We start from the raw sequence: 7,040 nt of genomic DNA, 5'->3' as shown, positions 1-7,040 counted from the left end.
GTCGGCGCTGACCCTCCGACAGCACCGTCGCTCCGTCGGCGCTGACCCTCCGACAGCACCGTCGCTCCGTCGGCGCTGACCGTCCGACAGCGCCCGCTCCGTCGGCGCTGACCGTCCGACAGCGTCCGCTCCCTCAGCGCTGCCACTCCCTCGGTGCTGACCCTCCAACAGCACCCGTTCCGTCGGCGCTGACCGTCCGACAGCGCCGACCCTCTGACAGCGCTGCCACTCCCTCGGTGCTGACCCTCCAACAGTACACGCTCCCTCGGCGCTGACCCTCCAACAGCGCCTGCTCCCTCGGCGCTGACCCTCCAAAGCGCCACCGCGCTCTCCGCACTGACCCTCCAACAGCGCTCGCTCCCTCGGCGCTGACCCTCTGACAGTGGCCCCTACCTCAGCGCTGACCCTCAGTGTACTGAGAGAGAGACTATCCTCTCCAGGGGTGCAATGCTTTGTATAATTATCATGACTGCAATAGCCCCACTAATTGAAGGAGCAGAAGTTGGGATCTTATTGGCTCCTTGCTCTGCTTTTCTGTTCCTCCTTGTGGGTTAGTAGTGTCAGTTCCTTGTCCACTGAAAGTCAGGTTTTTCAACTCCAGAACTGGATAAGCACTTTATTGATGCACTGTATACATTATATATAGTATTCTGTATGCTTTCACATTCATTAAACGGTGTATATATCTGTCTATAACACTCGAGCACAGGGAAGAGATTCAAAATGGCCACTCCATGGCCACTGACACAGTTTCAGCTTGGGCCAGACCAGATAGAGAGGCTGGGAATCTTCTAACTGTTCCCCCTCCCTAACCCCCACCCCCCCGCATCGAATCCCCCACCCCCAGCCGAGTCCTGGTAAGCAGCCCATCTCAAGGGGACGTGGCCTTGTTGATGAGGCCTAGTTGCCAGGCTGAAGCCTGAGTAATCCATGCTTCTGTCACTGTGGGTTTCAGGGGAGGGGTTTGTGTAGTGGAGGCGGTTGCGTGGGAGGGAGCAGGGCAGGTGGGTGGTAGTTATCGCTAGGGACAGATCCAGTTCTAGGCCTGTCCCTCAAGACCACCGAGGGTGGTTTACTCAGGCCTTGCCAGGCGAAGGACACCATGGACTGAGAGAGACACCCCAGAGTTTTGTGTTAAGGCAGTGTGATCCGGCAGCAGAAGCAGCTTATAACGGAACTTTCAAAGGGGACGAGTGAGAAATTAGCCAAGAGGTGACTGAAGGGGTGGGGAAAGAGGTTGAGACTAATTGGACAGCTATTAAACAGGGCAAGCACAGGCAAACGGCCCCCTCCCGTTCCCACACGAGGAGCGAATCCAACACATGACCAGAAAACCCCCACTCAGAATAGCAGACGGCCCCCTCCCTGTGACTCCCTCAACAGGGTCCAAACTTGGCAGGTTGCCTCTGTCTGATCCAGGTAGCTGGATCGGGTGGAGACTGGTTTGGAGCTAAGGTTGTGTAAAGCTGTGGGATCGCACTGTGCGTCAGCAGAAATGGAGATGGCATTCTGCTTTCTGTTGACTCTGGCCCAGGGCCCGCCCTTCCCCCTCCATCTGTCTTCCACTCTCCCTAAACCCTCCTTTTTTCCCACCCCCTCCAATCTCATGGCTGGCCACAATCTGTATCTTTGGAGAGGTGTCTTTGACCTGCAGTGCTGGGGTAGTCGGGGTGGGTGGAGACAGAATGTGTGAGAAATTGAGGGAGAGAGTGATGATGTACGAGGTTGGGGAGAGAATGAGGGAGGGAGGCAGTGAGTGAGAGACTGAGGGAGCAGGAGAGAGTGAAAGAGGAAGAGAAAGAGAGGAAGTGAGAGAGGCAGAGAGAGAGAGAGAGACACATTGAGAAAGGGATTCAGAGAGAGGGACAGAGAAAGACATAGTGACAAAGATTGAGAAAGGCAGAGGGAGAATCAGAGGCAGAGAAAGAAAGGCAGACTGCAAAGGAGAGATGAAGGAGGGAGCAGTGGGCTGTGGAGTTTCTAAGGGACTGAGTCTCTGATGACAGAGACTGTGGTAATCTGCCCAGGCAGGTCTGTTGTAAATTGGATCAGCACCTCACTATGCAATGTGTGAGTGACGTGCTCACATCCCTTGGTACACTGTGAGCAGCTTGGCATCCCGTTGATGCTGCAGCCTCCCAGACCAGGGGAGGGTCAATACTCAAGCAGCAGAGCTCAGCTCAGTGCCCCTATTCTCACCCCCAGCCATGACAGTACCCAAAATTTACAGATGAATGGACTCTCTAGCCTCAAATAACACTGACCTTGCTAGCGTTGATCTCACCTAATGCACACGTCCTGTGCAATGTAAACTGTATGCCTCTGTCTAAGTCTTTTTGATCTGTACATCCTTTGCTTACTATGATCTGCCTATCCTGCTCGTAAACAAAGCTTTTCACTGTATTTCGGTACACATGGCAATAAATAAATCAATAACTCAGTCAGGTACATCGCCTGACAGCCCAGCAATTACCCCTTTTCCTTTGCACTTGTCTCTGCCTCTCGCACTCTCTCTCTCTCTATCTGCTGTCGCTTTCTCTGTCACTATTTTTCTCTCTCCATCTCTGTCTCTATCTTTCATTATCTCTATCTGTCTGTGTTGCTATCTCTGTGTCTCCATCTCTCTTTCTCTTTCTCTCTCTCTCTCTCCATCTCTCCCACTCATTCTGTCTTTCTGTATCTCTTCAATATCTCTTTTTGGCTCTCTCTCTCAATCTATCTGTCTCTTTCTCATTCATTCTTCCTGTATCTCTTCAATCTCTCTCTTCCTGTCCATGTCTCCCTCACTGACTCCAATTACTTCTTTCTGTCTGTCTCGTTATTGCTCTCTGTCTGTGTGTCTCTTTCTCTGTCTCCCTGTGTGCAACTCCCACTCCATCTCCCTCCCTCTGCCCATCTCCGCCCCCCTTCTCTGTGTCTCCATGTCTTATGCTTGCCCTCCCTATCTTCCTGTCCCTCTTTCTCTCTCTCCATCTGCTTCCCTCTCTTGTCTTCCCCCTTTTCAAGATGTGGGTGCCACTGACTGGGCGCAGTATATATCCCCTGTCCTTAATTGCCCCTCCCACATGAGAAGGTCCCTACACCACATCACTCCATGCAGCGCTCCCGTTAGGAGGGAGTTCCAGGATTCTCACCCCAACGCCACTGAAGGAACAGCTGATGATATCATTCCCAGTTGGGATGGTTTTGGGTTTTGTTGAGGGGAACTTGCAGGGGGGTGGGGCTCCCCCTGCGTCTCTGCTGTCCCTCGTCCTTTGGGAGGTTGGGGTAGAGGTGTTGGGGTTGGAAAGTGCTGTCAGAGGAGCCTCGGCGAGTCACTGCGGTGCGTCCTGTAAATGGTACACACTGCTGCGGCTGTGCGTCGGTGGTGGAGTTCAGCTGAGCATTCCTAATGAGCCCAGCTACATCAGTGTTGGGGGAGGGGTGGGGTAGAGTGTTGAAAGTGGGGGTTTAGTGTGTCGATCGAGCTGGGGGTGGGTGGTGGGGGATGTGCCGGTGCAGTGTTGTCCCAGAAAGCGTTCTTCTCAGGTGTTATTGGAGCCGCACCCGTACAGGGCAGGTGGGGAGCGTTCCCTCATCCTCCTGACTTGTGCCTTGTCGATGGAGGGACAGGCTTTGTGGGGGGGGGGGGGGGGGGTGCGGGGAGAGAGATGCAGGAGGGGAGTTACTTGGTGCAGGATTCCCCGCCTCTGATCCGCTCTTTTCTATCTGCAGTAGTGATATGGCTAGGTCTGGTTCAATTTCTGATCCATAGTAACCCCAGGATGTTTATAGTGGCGGGGGTGGGGGGGCGGGTACAGTGATAGTGACACCATTGAACATCAAGGGGGCAATAGTTAGATTTTCTGAATGGTAACCCCCCAGGATGTTGACAGTGAGGTGATACAGTGATGGTAATGCCATTGAATGTCAAGGGGGGGAGTGGTGGTTAGATTTTCTCTCGTTGGAGACGGTAACCCCCAGGATGTTGATAGTGGGAGGCGGGCGGGATTCAGTGATGGTAACACCACTAAACGTCCAGGAAGCGACGGTTAGATTCTCTCTCAATGGTAACCCCCTCAGGATGTTGACCGTTTGCTGGGGGACTCGATGATGGTGACGCCATTGAACGTCAAGGGGGCGATGACTGGGTGACGCACAGATTTGGAGGCGCCATTGTATTTGGGCGTGAGCAAGGAAGTCGAGGGGCGAGGTACGCTGGGTGGAGAGTGTCGTAGGCCACCAGTCAGATTTCTGACAGCAGACAGCTCTCCCTGCTCCATCCCCGTGCCATCAGTTGCCCCCCTTCTCATCCTTGGGGGCGTCTCCGTTGTGTGACCGCTGGGACAGGTGCGAGGCGAAGCTTGCCATGGTCGCCGCTGCTTTGAAACTGCGCTTGCGCCGCTGAACGTTCTGTTCCGGGTGGAAGACGATGACGTAGACTTTGGGGATGTAGAGCATCCCCAGGCAAACAAACGCACTGAGGCTCATCGACACGGTCAGCGTCGTCGTCTGGATGTACATCTGCAAGACACAGCGAGCCACCAATCATCGGCAAATGAGCAACTCGAAAAACTTGAGGCCCCTCTCCTCCCCCGCCATCCCCCATTCTCCACCATCCCCCCCCCAACCCCCACCATCCCCCCCCCTCCCCCACCTTTCGGCATGTATAAAGTAGCATCAGAAAGCTGCAAGCCTGAGGATTGGGAGCATTTGGCAAAAGAGAAACCGTTCGATCAAGGGACTGGTGGGAAACAAGGGCTGAGAGTAATATTGCAAGCAACTTATAAACGGACTGTAAGAGCTTCTGAAAATAGGTGGGGAGGAAAAGCTAAGTGAGGACTAATGTGCAATCAGGAAGTGGGGGCGATTATAATGGGGAACAAGGAAATGGAAGAAGAATTCTTCAGTTCCATCTTCACAAAAGAAGACAGGAACAACCTCGCTGAAAGCCAAAGGTGCAGGGAGAGGGTGCAACTGAAGGAAAGGAGTATGACTCAGAAAAGGGAGGTGGATCAATTAATGAAGTTAAATGTAGACAAAATTAACAGGATATAATAATCAGAGATAGTAGGAACTTCGATGCTGGACTCTGAGATAACAAGGTGTGTAGCTGGATGAACACAGCAGGCCAGGCAGCATCAGAGGTGCAGGAAAGCTGACGTTTCAGGTCTGGACCCTTCTTCAGAAAAATATAATAATGTCAATTCCACAGTTCTAAAGACAGTGAAGATGGTTATGCAAGATTACAAAGAGATCTTGATCAATTGGGTTAATGGGCCGAGGAGGGGCAGATGGAGTTTAATTCGGATAAATGCGAGGTATTGCATTTCGCGAAAACAAACAAGGGGTAGGACTTATACAATGAAAAGTAGGGCCTTGGGGTGGTGTTGTAGAACAGAGAGACCTAGGGGGTTCAAGGACATAATTCTTTGAAGTTTACGTCACAGGTAGACAGGGTGGGGAAGAAGGCATTTGGCACGCTTGCCTTCATTGCTCAGACCCTTTGAGTGTAGGAGTTGGGGACGTCACGTTGAGGTTGTACAGGGACGTTGGTGAGGCCTCTTCTGGAGCACTGTGTCCAGTTCTGGTCGTCCTGTTATAGGAAGGATATTATTAAACTGGAGAGGGTTCGGGAGAGATTTACCAGGATGTTGCCGGGAATGGAAGGTTTATAAAATGATGACAGGTTTAGATAGAGTTGATAGTAATTGTCTTTTCGCTTAGATGGGGTATTTCAAGACTAGGCAGTACATCTTTAAGGTGAGAGGAGAGAAATTTTAAAAATATATGAGCAGCAAACTTTTTACACAGAGGGTGATTCGTGTTTGGAATGAACTTCCTGCTGAAGTGGTGGATGTGGGTACAGTTACAATGTTTGAAAGACATTTGGATGGATACATGAATAGGAAAGGTTTGGAGAGATATGGGCCAGGAGCAGAAAGGTGAGACGACTTTAGTTTGGGATTATGGTCAGCATGGACTGGTTGGATCGAAGGGTCTGTTTCTGTGCTGTACCACTCTAAGTGGCCTTGGGAGTAGTGAATGGATTTGTGTTCCAGACCAGAAACATATAGACTCAGGACTAATTCCCAACAGACTGGAGGGCAGCAAATGTAACCCCAGTATTTAAAAAGGGAGTGGGAGAGGGATAAAACAGAACTGTGGAGCAGTTAGCCGAACAGCCAGTGGTGGGCCAAACGCTGGACTCTGTATTGAAAGACATGACAGAACATTGGTAAAGTAGTTGGACAAAGGGTTTTTGAAAGGCAAATCAAAGTGGGCATAAATGAGTGTGTTTTCCGCTTGGCAGCCACTGACGGGTGGGTAACGCAGGGATCAGTGTTTGGCCCCAGGTATTCTTTTAGAAATGACCCAGATGGGGGTAAACAAACGCAACATTTCCAACTTTGCTCATGACCCACCCCTCCCTATCACTGTCACCTCCTCCAGCCCCTACACCCCCTCCCTATCTCCGTCACCTCCTCCAGCCCCCTACACCCCCTCCCTATCTCCGTCACCTCCTCCAGCCCCCTACACCCCCTCCCTATCTCCGTCACCTCCTCCAATCCCCTACACCCCCTCCCTATCTCCGTCAGCTCCTCCAATCCCCTACACCTCCTCCCTATCTCTGTCACCTTCCTCCAGCCCCCTACACCCCCTCCCTATCTCCGTCACCTCCTCCAGCCCCCTACACCCCCTCCCTATCTCTGTCACCTTCCTCAGCCCCTACGCTCTTTCCCAACTTCTGCAACTCTCAGAATATCTTTGTATAGTTTTCCTATCCTGCCTTCTCAGTTTGATTCCTGCGAATGGCCCTGGGATGTTTTCCAAGCTGATCTCCCATTTTTCTGACAGCTGTTGTGAGCGGATGCCTGGGATGAAGAGGAGGCTGATGGCGTAGGGGAAGATTAATGAGATTAACGTTAGACTATGGTCTCATGGCAGAATACACCCAGGATAGGATGGAGAAAGAGGGATAGGGAGTGTGAGAGAGAGAGAGACGAGGGGAATGAGGGGAAATTAAGGCAGATCTTGGAGTGAGGAAAATGAAGAGGATT

This window comes from Rhincodon typus, chromosome 44, assembly GCF_021869965.1.
Source record: "Rhincodon typus isolate 14 chromosome 44, sRhiTyp1.1, whole genome shotgun sequence".
NCBI lineage: Eukaryota > Metazoa > Chordata > Chondrichthyes > Orectolobiformes > Rhincodontidae > Rhincodon > Rhincodon typus.
This window is presented reverse-complemented; position numbering follows the sequence as displayed.